This window comes from Mercenaria mercenaria, chromosome 15 (genome assembly GCF_021730395.1).
Source record: "Mercenaria mercenaria strain notata chromosome 15, MADL_Memer_1, whole genome shotgun sequence".
In the NCBI taxonomy this organism is placed as follows: domain Eukaryota; kingdom Metazoa; phylum Mollusca; class Bivalvia; order Venerida; family Veneridae; genus Mercenaria; species Mercenaria mercenaria.
Window position 1 is genome coordinate 31,703,147 of NC_069375.1, and position 14,963 is coordinate 31,718,109.

Sequence of the window (14,963 nt, forward strand, 5' to 3'; positions counted from 1 at the left end):
AATTATGGATGCTTCAGTAGATGCGACACTCATAGACATATTCTCAAGTGTTGGTAGTAGTACTAGAATCGTTTCTGACCGCATATTACCCAACGTGGAGAGAACCGGACATGAATTTTAATTTTCTGGTTAACTGGACAGAATGTAGAAAATTTACGAAACATGTCAGGATTCTTTTCTGAAAGGATGACAACGTCTCAGATGTCAACGATTAACCTTTTTGGACAGTTGGGTGAAGTCAAATGTAAAAAACGGTGTCTAATGATTCAGAGTCTGAATGTGTAGTGTGCAGTCCATCTTCTATTGTCTAGCAGGTCACAAATAGGCTTCCATGCGGCTGTTTTATATATAATCCACTCAGTGTGACCCTAACCTTATTCTCACCATGTGTCATTGGCCTATTCCGCTTTATTTGTTTGTCGATTGCAGACAGAGGCATACGTATGCCGTAACTGGAGTATTTTGGAGACTGTGGCGGACAGCAGTAGCCTTGATAATGTACACTAATTGGTATAACCTCTCCCTAAAGTCTGCAATTTGCACGACATTGCAGTGGATGTTCGGCAGTTTCTGGGCATATAAGACAAAGCCTTATTTTAATATCCTGCTTATCTGTTGAGCTTACATCTGACATGCTTATTCATTCGTAGAAGCCAAGCATTATACAGATGTTAGTTTTTCCTATTGTAAATGTCATATTGCAACACTATAATTATACCGTAGTAATAAAATCTATAAGATCTTTTGGACTCATAGAATAAAACCAAGCAAAACAATAGCAGATTTGGTTTGACTGAGTCTGTTCATAAGAGGTAATTGATAGTGGAACTCCCCTCACGCCACCTAGGATTGACTTTAGCAGAATCCTATAGATATTGAATGGATTCCATGATCCTAAAGAACCATAAAATATAACAACACTGGATCCATGACAAAAAAAAGCTAGCCATATTATTACTATTGTTTTAAGCTGAAAGATAATGTAAACAGTTCTACGATATCATATGGTAATTTTAGTAATAATTTATAACAATACATAGCGTTAGGTGGGTATGTTGTTCACAAATTAATGGGCATGTAAGTAGAAAAAAATAAAAGAGTGCTAATACACTGAAAAATGAATTGCACAAATTCAGTACTAGATAGTTCTTTCAAGTTCATACATTTACAAACTGTATTTTATTGTGCAAACTAACTGATCTGGATATTAAGATATGTAGTTTACAACTTTTATATACCTTTTATACACATCTGGACTGGAAATTGTATTTTTGTACTTTTGTTGTTAGTAAATTATCTCACAGCGGCTATACGTTTGTGTCTGTGTTGCAAAGTTCTTTTTTACTTTTTGCCTCAGTTTTGAAAACAAACTAATATCAATATGAAAACAGTTTGTAAAATAATCAAAGATTACTTTATTTGTTTAACTTGTCAAATAAGGTCAGAAGTACATTAGCGGACATGTAACAAGTACTAATAAACTTTGATAATGTGACAGTTGGGTCCAATAAGTCCAGGGGTATTCAATGATAATTCGTCATAGATCTATTGTAAAGCAAATATTGGATTTGCCTGTATTCGAAATTAAACAGTGTCGATTGTATTTAGGTCAACTGCCACATTATCAAAGTTTATTAATACATCCTGTCAAGTTGATATATGATGCATTTTTGTAATTGTTTATTATATCCAACCCACACGTTTTATACGTCAAAGTCAGGAATGTAGGACGTTTTGGCCAGCGGACGTTTTGGCCCGGACGTTTCGGCCTAGGATCTTTCGACCTAGGATGTTTTGGCCAGGCATTTTTTGGGGGTAGGACGTTTTGGCCAAAAATAAGTTGTAGTTCCATATCATGCAAAATATGGTCTGGAGATTATTCTAAAGAATGTTATAGGATAAGTGAACAAATTAAACTGATAATAAAACATACTCATGGTATTTTATTTTTATTTTTTATAATCTTTCTATATGTATACATATAAACATATACACATTGTATGTGTTTGTGTATGTGAAAATATTTGCCATTTACAACAAACCAAAAGAGTTATGAAAATAAATTTTATTCACAATTACATTTTTAAAAAGAATGATCAATTATACTCTAACATATGATAACATATTAATGTCCAGATCATAATATGCATATTATGGAAATAATTTCTTTTTGGCCAAAACATCCTACCTCAAAAATTTTCTTGGCCAAAACGTCCTAGGCCAAAAGATCCTAGGCCGAAACGTCCGGGCCAAAACGTCCGTCCTCCCAAAGTCAGACAGTGTATGTTAGAGAATTGCTATATATTGATGTTTTAGATATTTCGGATAGTCAGAAGGGTCTCGGAGAGACCAGGCGAGACCTAATAATGGGTCTCGTAGATATTAAGTTAGGTTTTAAATATGACACTTGTTAAGACTGAATTATGAAAATTATGTACAAATTATTCTACTGTGTAAATAAACAACAAAAATGTACAGACTCGTGTTTGTGTTACGTGACAAGTTTTCCCCTGTACATAACATATGTATTATTGATCTTAAAGTACCTGTTATATACATATCTGATCCAAATGTTGCACAATTCGTTGTAATCACAAGCATTTACTCAAATAAAAATCAAATCAAATCAAAATTTATTTATTGTCGGAGATATTTTAACAAGTTAACATAAGCTATGTGTAGCTTTTTTACCGATTTTAAGTAAAATGGTAATTGGTAAAATGGAGATTGACTGAATAAGTTTGCAGATGATGTGAAAACACACTAATTCAAAGAGGGCCTATTTTCCCTTTTCCACCTGTCACTTTGAAATATAGCTGTATAATCAAAATGATTTTCACAAAGTTCATGTGGGAGGAAAATGTAGGTCACTAGGTTGTGATGGGTCTTTAAATATAGTCCCTTGTTATGGCTTTTCAGGCTCATTATTATGTAAAATACAATACAATACCTTTTCATAATAATACAGGAATCTAATAACCATTGAAAAGATTATACATCACAGAAAACTTTATATTACGGAAGAGCATTAGTGCCAAGTGTATGTTATTAGCTCGAAATTTCGAGTTACTAAGTCGAAATTTCGAGTTAATATCTCGAAACTTATGAATTACGTATCTTGAAATTTCGAGTTACTAAGTCAAAATTTCGAGTTACGTTCAATTAAAACCAATTATACGTTACCCCCAGCAATTTACTGGTGTAGCCAGGAATCGAACCCGGGCGTTCACCTCCATAGGAAAGTTTCTTAGCCCTGTCGACCATTGCGTCACTGTTGTCCAAGCATGTGCTAAAGTCAGTCACAATTACCAATCCTGCTTATAACGGCCACCCTTTTTCTCTTCTCGTGTATCCATTAATAATGTACATTTACCTACGTCAAGAGACCGTCTGTCAACAAAGACCTTTTTCATTTGCGAAGGGTGGTCTTTACAAAGAGGTTTGGGGTTTGTATTTGATTTATTCTTGTGTGTATATTAATAGGTACTTGAATTACTTAATTACTTATTTAACTAACTGATTTATTACCTATGAAAGAGACTTTCTCCATTCTTGTGTTGTAGTATGCGGAAGGAAAGTGCTTTCTTCAAAATTCACAATTTTGCCGTTGAGTCCGTTAAAAAGTGTATGGCAATGAATCAGTCGCATCCGTGTTTGTGCAGTCCTAGCAATGAGCACGAGTATGTAACTAGATCCCATCCTGGACATCTGAGAATTTCACATCTATTAAAGACATTGACCTGATCAGTGTTTGAATATACCCATGACACTAGTTTCCCGGTGATTATGAAGAGGTATTCCTAATAAAAACTTTTTCAGGTGAACTGTAGCCTTTGACACTGCGTGGATTGCTTTAATGAAAAGTATGTCTAAACACTCGAGTCAAAACTGCCTTGTGCGTCAGTACATTTTCAAAAACTTGGCTTGTGAAGTACATGTCACCATCATCCTTTATTTTTTATTTAGTAAGGGTGTCCGTTTGAGGAACAAACAATAATCTGTCTTTGATACAATAATTCTCATCTACTCTGTATACCGCTAAAACGTTTGGACAGGTCTTTGATACAATAACTCTCACCTACTCTGTACACCGCTAAAACGTTTGGACATGTCTTTGATACAATAACTCTCACCTACACTGTATATCGTCGAAACGTTTGGACAGGTCTTTGATGCAATAACTCTCACCTACTCTGTATACCGCTAAAACGTTTCGACAGGTCTTTGATACAATAACTTTCGCCTACTCTGTATACTGCTAAAACGTTTGGACAGGTCTTTGATACAATAACTCTCACCTACTCTGTATATCGTTAAAACGTTTGGACAGGTCTTTGATACAACAACCCTCGCCTACTCTGTATACTGCTAAAACGTTTGGACAGGTCTTTGATACAACAACCCTCGCCTACTCTGTATACCGCTAAAACGTTTGGACAGGTCTTTGATATAATAACTCTCACCTACTCTGTATATCGTTAAAACGTTTGGACAGGTCTTTGATACAACAACCCTCGCCTACTCTGTATACCGCTAAAACGTTTGGACAGGTCTTTGATACAACAACCCTCGCCCTACTCTGTATATCGCTAAAACGTTTGGACATGTCTTTGATACAACAACTCCCACCTACTCTGTATATCGCTAAAACGTTTGGACAGGTCTTTGATACAATAACTCTCACCTACTCTGTATATCGTTAAAACGTTTGGACCGCTAAAACGTTTGGACAGGTCTTTGATACAATAATTCCCACCTACTCTGTATATCGCCAAAACGTTTGGACAGGTCTTTGATACAATAACTCTCGCCTACTCTGTATATCGCCAAAACGTTTGGACAGGTCTTTGATACAATAACTCTCGCCTACTCTGTATATCGCTAAAACGTTTGGACAGGTCTTTGATACAATAACTCCCACCTACTCTGTATATCGCTAAAACGTTTGGACAGGTCTTTGATACAATAACTCCCACCTACTCTGTATATCGCCAAAACGTTTGGACAGGTCTTTGATACAATAACTCTCACCTACTCTGTATATCGCTAAAACGTTTGGACAGGTCTTTGATACAATAACTCCCACCTACTCTGTATATCGCCAAAACGTTTGGACAGGTCTTTGATACAATAACTCCCACCTACTCTGTATATCGCTAAAACGTTTGGACAGGTCTTTGACACAACAACTCTCACCTACTCTGTATATCGCCAAAACGTTTGGACAGGTCTTTGATACAAGAACTCCCACCTACTCTGTATATCGCCAAAACGTTTGGACAGGTCTTTGATACAACAACTCTCGCCTACTCTGTAAATCGCCAAAACGTTTGGACAGGTCTTTGATACAACAACTCTCGCCTACTCTGTATATCGCTAAAACGTTTGGACAGGTCTTTGATACAACAACTCTCGCCTACTCTGTATATCGCCAAAACGTTTGGACAGGTCTTCGATACAACAACTCTCGCCTACTCTGTATATCGCCAAAACGTTTGGACAGGTCTTCGATACAACAACTCTCGCTTACTCTGTATATCGCCAAAACGTTTGGACAGGTCTTTGATACCATAACTCCCACCTACTCTGTATATCGCCAAAACGTTTGGACAGGTCTTTGATACAACAACACTCACCTACTCTGTATATCGTTAAAACGTTTGGACAGGTCTTTGATACAACAACTCTCGCCTACTCTGTATATCGCCAAAACGTTTGGACAGGTCTTTGATACAACAACTCTCGCCTACTCTGTATATCGCCAAAACGTTTGGACAGGTCTTTGATACAACAACTCTCGCCTACTCTGTATATCGCCAAAACGTTTGGACAGGTCTTTGATACAACAACTCTCGCCTACTCTGTATATCGCCAAAACGTTTGGACAGGTCTTTGATACAACAACTCTCGCCTATTCTGTATATCGCCAAAACGTTTGGACAGGTCTTTGATACAACAACTCTCGCCTACTCTGTATATCGCCAAAACGTTTGGACAGGTCTTTGATACAATAACTCCCACCTACTCTGTATATCGCCAAAACGTTTGGACAGGTCTTTGATACAATAACTCCCACCTACTCTGTATATCGTTAAAACGTTTGGACAGGTCTTTGATACAACAACTCTCGCCTACTCTGTATATCGCCAAAACGTTTGGACAGGTCTTTGATACAACAACTCTCGCCTACTCTGTATATCGTTAAAACGTTTAGACAGGTCTTTGATACAATAACTTTCACCTACTCTAGATCTGAATATCGCCAAAACGTTTGGACAGGTCTTTGATACAACAACTCTCACCTACTCTGTATATCGCCAAAACGTTTGGACAGGTCTTTGATACAACAACTCTCGCCTATTCTGTATATCGCTAAAACGTTTGGACAGGTCTTTGATACAATAACTCCCACCTACTCTGTATATCGCCTGAACGTTTAGACAGGTCTTTGATACAATAACTCCCACCTACTCTGTATATCGCCAAAACATTTGGACAGGTCTTTGATACAACAACTCTCGCCTACTCTGTATACCGCCAAAACGTTTGGACAGGTCTTTGATACAATAACTCCCACCTACTCTGTATATCGCCAAAACGTTTTGACAGGTCTTTGATACAACAACTCTCGCCTACTCTGTATATCGCCAAAACGTTTGGACAGGTCTTTGATACAACAACTCTCGCCTACTCTGTATATCGCCAAAACGTTTGGACAGGTCTTTGATACAACAACTCTCGCCTATTCTGTATATCGCCAAAACGTTTGGACAGGTCTTTGATACAATATCTCCCACCTACTCTGTATATCGCCAAAACGTTTGGACAGGTCTTTGATACAACAACTCTCACCTACTCTGTATATCGTCAAAAAGTTTGGACAGGTCTTTGATACAACAACTCTCGCCTACTCTGTATATCGTTAAAACGTTTCGACAGGTCTTTGATACAATAACTCTCACCTACTCTAGATCTGTATATCGCTAAAACGTTTGGACAGGTCTTTGATACAACAACTCTCACCTACTCTGTATATCGCCAAAACGTTTGGACAGGTCTTTGATACAACAACTCTCGCCTACTCCGTATATCGCTAAAACGTTTGGACAGGTCTTTGATACAACAACTCCCACCTACTCTGTATATCGCTAAAACGTTTGGACAGGTCTTTGATACAATAACTCCCACCTACTCTAGATCTGTATACTGCTAAAACGTTTGGACAGGTCTTTGATACAACAACTCCCACCTACTCTGTATATCGCCAAAACGTTTGGACAGGTCTTTGATACAACAACTCTCACCTACTCTGTATACCGCCAAAACGTTTGGACAGGTCTTTGATACAATAACTCTCGCCTACTCTGTATACCGCCAAAACGTTTGGACAGGTCTTTGATACAACAACTCTCGCCTACTCTGTATACCGCCAAAACGTTTGAACAGGTCTTTGATACAACAACTCCCACCTATTCTGTATATCGCCAAAACGTTTGGACAGGTCTTTGATACAACAACTCTCGCCTACTCTGTATACCGCCAAAACGTTTGGACAGGTCTTTGATACAACAACTCTCGCCTACTCTGTATACCGCCAAAACGTTTGAACAGGTCTTTGATGCAATAACTCCCACCTACTCTGTATATCGCCAAAACGTTTGGACAGGTCTTTGATACAATAACTCCCACCTACTCTGTATATCGCCAAAACGTTTGGACAGGTCTTTGATACAACAACTCTCGCCTACTCTGTATATCGATAAAACGTTTGGACAGATCTTTGATACAATAACTTTCACCTACTCTAGTTCTGTATACCGCTAAAACGTTTGAACAGGTCTTTGATACAATAACTCCCACCTACTCTGTATATCGCCAAAACGTTTGGACAGGTCTTTGATACAATAACTCTCGCCTACTCTGTATATCGCTAAAACGTTTGGACAGGTCTTTGATACAATAACTCCCACCTACTCTGTATATCGCCAAAACGTTTGGACAGGTCTTTGATACAACAACTCTCGCCTACTCTGTATATCGATAAAACGTTTGGAAAGATCTTTGATACAATAACTTTCACCTACTCTAGATCTGTATACCGCTAAAACGTTTGGACAGGACTTTGATACAACAACTCTCACCTACTCTGTATATCGCTAAAACGTTTGGACAGGTCTTTGATACAATAACTTTCACCTACTCTAGATCTGTATATCGCCAAAACGTTTGGACAGGTCTTTGATACAACAACTCTCGCCTACTCTGTATATCGCCAAAACGTTTGGACAGGTCTTTGATACAACAACTCTCGTCTACTCTGTATATCGCTAAAACGTTTGGACAGGTCTTTGATACAATAACTCCCACCTACTCTGTATATCGCCAAAACGTTTGGACAGGTCTTTGATACAACAACTCTCGCCTACTCTGTATATCGCCAATACGTTTAGACAGGTCTTTGATACAATAACTCTCACCTACTCTGTATATCGTTAAAACGTTTGGACAGGTCTTTGATACAATAACTCCCACCTACTCTCCTACTCAGTATATCGCCAAAACGTTTGAACAGGTCTTTGATACAACAACTCCCACCTACTCTGTATATCGCCAAAACGTTTGGACAGGTCTTTGATACAACAACTCTCGCCTTCTCTGTATATCGCCAAAACGTTTGGACAGGTCTTTGATACAACAACTCTCGCCTACTCTGTATATCGCCAAAACGTTTGGACAGGTCTTTGATACAACAACTCTCGCCTATTCTGTATATCGCCAAAACGTTTGGACAGGTCTTTGATACAATAACTCCCACCTACTCTGTATATCGCCAAAACGTTTGGACAGGTCTTTGATACAACAACTCTCGCCTACTCTGTATATCGCCAAAACGTTTGGACAGGTCTTTGATACAACAACTCTCGCCTACTCTGTATATCGTTAAAACGTTTGGACAGGTCTTTGATACAATAACTCTCACCTACTCTAGATCTGTATATCGACAAAACGTTTGGACAGGTCTTTGATACAACAACTCTCACCTACTCTGTATATCGCCAAAACGTTTGGACAGGTCTTTGATACAACAACTCTCGCCTACTCTGTATATCGCTAAAACGTTTGGACAGGTCTTTGATACAAAAACTCTCGCCTACTCTGTATATCGCTAAAACGTTTGGACAGGTCTTTGATATAACAAGTCTCGCCTACTCTGTATATCGCCAAAACGTTTGGACAGGTCTTTGATACAATAACTCCCACCTACTCTGTATACCGCCAAAACGTTTGGACAGGTCTTTGATACAACAACACTCGCCTACTCTGTACATCGCCAAAACGTTTGGACAGGTCTTTGATACAACTCTCGCCTACTCTGTATACCGCTAAAACGTTTGGACAGGTCTTTGATACAATAACTCTCGCCTACTTTGTATAATGCCAAAACGTTTGGACAGGTCTTTGATACAACAACTCTCGCCTACTCTGTATATCGCCAAAACGTTTGGACAGGTCTTTGATACAATAACTCTCGCCTAGATTCTCGGAGAGCTTAGCATTTAGCATGGAGATTTCATGTATTATCAAAGCGTCTGCCGATTAAATATAAATTGTAACGCTTACTATATTTGGGTTGTACAAACTTCTTTGGCAGTATAACCGTTCCGTCTTCTAATCCCAGTTGAGCGTGTAAGAAACATATTTTCACCCTGAGCTATAAACTCTTCATAGATGTTGTTAATAATGTAAAAACTATGATTTCCCTGTACTTACATAGTCAGTTAAGATAAGTTTGAAGGTGTCATGCTATTTTTCAGTTACCTAGCCCGTCATTGTTGATTGTAAAACGCAATTTGTTTGTTGTTGCGCAGTTTATAATTGTTCCTGCAGTCTACTGTTCCTTACATAAAAGCTGCGAAACATAAATAAAGTGGAGTGTAACTCGAGTTTGTGTGAGCATTTTTTAAAAGCGTCAAGACCGTAAGATCCGGCAATACATAAAGGTCGGGCCGAAAAATCTGCCCTCCTGACGTCGAGCTCCTCTGAGTAACACAATAAAACTTGTATAGGTACATTTTTGTAAATTGATCAACGTTTAACTGGCTATATCTCTAAATATATACCAAAACACATTTTTACTTTCTTATCTCAATTACAACAAATACTAATGTACAAAATAATACCTGTCTGAAGCAGCAAAACAAGGGCGTAATTCAATATGGCTGCTTAATGCGGCTGACTTCTTAAAACATGTTGAATTAGAACAAAAGAAATCACTTTTGCAAGTTAGTTTACCGGCTGCTTAAACCAGGTAGCTGCTTCATACAAGTTGTCATTTAGGCAAGTTCAGCTGTAAAATAAGGATCTGGATAAATAGGATTTAACAAGGGCGGATCTGTCCCCACAGACCTACCCAAAATCGGGCGAACATGCAAAGATAACAGCCTAAAACTGAGGTATTAGTCATTTAATTAAAACTGTCGACTTGCTTCACTCGCAGATCTTCATAGTACTAGTTTTTTTCATAATTGCTAAAGTAGAGAGACCGGACATCAGTCAATGAAAAATGTATCAACTTTGCCAAATTGCTTTTTCTGTTGATAATTTCAACTATTTAAGATGCCAATGCGTCAAATACTCATGCTCTATGTAACGTTTACGTCAGATTAAGCGATTTTATATACCCTTGCAAAACCATCGATGTGGGATCCACCGGAATTTACTAACAAGAGCGGTCTAATGACAGTGTTATCGAATAAAAGAATTCCTTCCGCCTAATACTAGCTTTTGCAAAATTTTCTAAATTGAAAAAGGGGCATAATTTTGTCAAAATGTAATCCAGAGATATTCAACTTGCCATGTGAGGTCATCCCACGATGCCAAAGATCTTTGCAGAATCTGAAAGCATTTGGTCAACTAATTCCTGAGGAACACGCTGATACAAAATCTTATCTTAAAAGGGGGCATAATTTTAACAAAATAAAGAGACAGTTATGTAACTTGCAGTGTTACGCCGTCTCATGGTTCCAAAGTCATGTTTGAAGATTGAAAGCATTTTGCCGAGTAGTTTTTGAGAAACATGCTTACATGCAAAACTTTAAAATTTCTAAGTTAAAAGGGGCATATTAAATCTAGACAAAGTATAAGCTAGAAATATATAACTTACCACGTGAGGTGATCTCATGATGTCAAAAAAATGCTGACGTTTGAAAGTATTTGGCCAAGTAGTTTTTGAGACACCTGCTTATATGTAAAATTTAAACAAAACTTTGCAAGTTAAAAAGTGGCAAGATTTTGATAAAATTAAATCTAGGGTTATGTTTCATGCTCAATGGGGTCGTCTCATGATGCCAAAGACATAGGTGTAGTTTGAAAGGATATAGCCCAGTGGTTTCGGAGATAACTGGTTATATGCAATGCATTGGTGACGACAGTATTTGAAACTTTCAAACATCCGAGTTACAAACTCGAACATCCTTCATGCTATTATGCTATATTCAGCCTGTTTTCAAATCTCTAAAATATTGACAATAACACTGGTAGTGCAAGAAATGTTTCCTACTTTGTGTTACAGTTGCTGCTGTTGTTTCTGCACAACTTCACACATTGCAATTACGTTGTGTAAAATATGCACTGGTATTAACCGCATATATTCATCATATAGATTCTTTCGCCAGTTATACGCGCAAATGGAAATTAACGGCTCCAGACGAATAACCGAAAAATCTGTTATACTCTTTTTCTTGCATACAATGAGCGCACTCGACTATTCGAAAATGTTTACAAAGATATTATTTTATATGATATAAGTAAGTGTGGGAAATGTAAAAGAAAAAAATTGTCCGTGCGTGCGAGTGTATGCGGACAGGGTGGGGGATTGTTGGGTAGGGGTTGTACGAGCTAATTAATTAGAGATGTACGATATCGTATATATATATAGTATAAGAAAGACGTGGCAGCGGGTGTCAATATAAGATAGTAGTTAACGTAAGGAAAGTAAAAATAATAATAATTATTTTTTTTGTGTGGTAAGGAAGGGTGTGGGGCGGTAGAGCTGGGCAGCTGGAGGGATATGATGGGTACTAGATATATATTATTTAAGTAAGAGTAAGAAATGTAAAAAGAAATGGAAGTTGGGCAGCCGGTGTTTGAGGAAATATAGGAAACAATTTGAGATAGAAGGTAGTGCAAGGAATGTAGAAAAAAACCCAGATATTTTTAGTGGTGGGAGGGAGGGGGCGGGGGTGGAGTGTTGAGTGGGAGTGATACTTAGAAACTATAAGAGGAAATATTTTAAGTAAGTGTTAGTAATGTAAATACAAATCTGGGATAGGGGAGGGAGTGCTGAGGGGGTGTTTAAATTGATGGCGGGGGATAGGGGTGGCCGGGTTGGGAGAGGGGTTCTGGACAGCAGTTGAGGGTATAAAGAAGCAATACGAACTCGGTTAGGGATAGGGGAGTGCAAGGTGTGGAAAGTAGTGGGAATCGGACAAGTAGGTACGTGTTACAACAGTATTATACAAAATTTGACCCAAGAGACCGTGATCTGTGACGTATCTAGCCCTAAACCAAAAGATGTCTGTCTCTTATAAAGATAGCTAATTGACAGTAGTACTGTGTTAGATATAAACGGAAGTAAACAGGAAAAGGAAGGGAAGCAACCTTTGGAAGAAATTCTTATCAAGATGACCTGCTGAATTCCCTTAGACAACTCTTCCAGAAAGCATTAAAAATTGGTATAAAGAAAACATTTCGTGTTACCAGATATTAAACTGACATCTAGATAATGTTATTGTGTTATCTACTTACCAGTTTATCCACACGTCTAACACCTACACCCACTTCTAACGCCAACCCTTCATGTGGATATATGAAGGAAACATTATGCGTCTCAGCCAAACTGAGCAGTGTCATTAAACTTTTTGGGATGCAGGGAAGTAAAGAAGATATAGTGAAATAAAAAAGATGCCTTAAAGTTTTAACCAACACTATTAAAAAATTATCACAGTGATCATATCTTTGTGGTTCCTGGTCCTAAACCGTCAAATTTCTGCCAGAGTCCCTAAACAAGACCAAATCAAATGTGAAGTTTTATAATGATAGAGTCACAGCATTTAAAAAGATGATCTATAGTGAAATTGAGAAGCTTCCCTAAACACTTTAGCTGGAACCATTAAAATATATGAACCTCGGCAACCTTGACCTTTAGGATATGTGACCCTAAATTACCAGGTATCTAGTCCTTCCCTACAGCCTTATGTGAAGTTTTATAACAAGGGACGTGGTTAAGAAAATATAGAGAAATTGATAAGCTTGTAATAAAACTTTAACCTGAATGCAATTGCGACACCGACGCCAAATTTGCGAAGACAAGGCAAATACAATAGCTATCCTTATTCTTCGAATAATCGAGGTAAAACAGACAAATGGGGAAAAATAAAATGATAGCTTGCGCAGTGTCAGGTATATGAGAATTCCAAGGCCTATGAAAACAAAACTTCTTTCTTTCGTACAGAGTCTGAACTAAGCAATATGGACTCATTTATGCTAATAAAAATAGCTTCCACGAAAAAAACTTTATCAAGGATGTCTTTTGGTGGTTCAAAGACTGTCAACATAAATACGCTTTAAGGATGTATGAGCGTTTTTTTCCAGGATATCCGCCATTTTGAAAAATGTTTCTTCGAATATTGCTTTCTAACAAAAGTTTTGCCAAAAATTAATGCTAAATAATTAAAATATGGCTAATAATGTACCATTTAACCAAATATATTATGCTTTTTGCGAAAAAAAATTGTCACCCTTATTTTTGGCTGGCATTTGCCGAAAATTGACGTAAGATTTACAATGGGATAGGGGTAGGTAATTTTAAATATCTGTTAAAGTAGATCTGATTTGGTTTTGATATTTTTCTGACTGATACATATAATGTTAAGCTATAAAGAAAATAAAAGTTTTCAAGATAGCACTTTATATTATCTAGAAAATATAAATTAAAACAAAAAGAACAAAAAATATCAAAATTCACCACTTTTTAACAGTTTTTTCTTAGTAAATCTCTTAGATGCACAGTGACCCCAACTTTTTTTCTTTCCATTTTGAAGCATTTTTGTGTGTCATTAATGCTGCAAAATATTTTGAAAATCTTAACGTCAGAATTTTTTTTGTAGATCTAAATACGTTTTTTCCATTGAAAATAAAGTGGGTGGGGTAATTATGTCAACATGTAAAAATTAAACAGATTTGTTACTGACAATCATGCTTATATAATACTGACATCACCATATATTCATATTAACCTGTAAGACCTGAAATCCCTATAAGATTAAATAGGATATTATATGTTTTATAAAGTACCAACATTTTTTCAATTTTACAAAATTTCAGAAATGCGTAAACAGTGGATGAAGAAAATACCCTATAAAATTAAAACGAGTTCGGTGACCTATGTCTTTTCTGCTCTTGTTTGTCTTAGAAACTAATGTTCTTCAAACTCACAGGGTATGAACAATTTCTTAACGTTAGAAAAAATTCGCTCGTACATCCTTAAATGGAACTTCTCACAATTGTAATTAAACATATGATCTATATGGTGAGCTCACCCACTTAGCTCAGTAGGGAGTGTAGATCTATATATACAGACTGCTGGGTCATGAGTTTGATATTCCTTGGCATTATAATAGGCATATCTTTACCATGACGATATGATAAAATAAGTTGTGTATGAAATCATTCGCCCTCTACCTCCGACTCAGAGAAGTTGGTAGTTACTTGCGAGAACCAGTTTGTACTGGTACAGAATTCAAGAACACTGGTTACGTTAACTGCCCGCCGTTACATAACTGAAATACAGTGTTAAATCCAAAACAAACAACCTATAATATGGTGAAATAAAATGTAAAGGCCCTTGTGCTTGATTTTGATACTTGCTCATCAAAAGTGTAACTTGGGTACATGACCTGTAA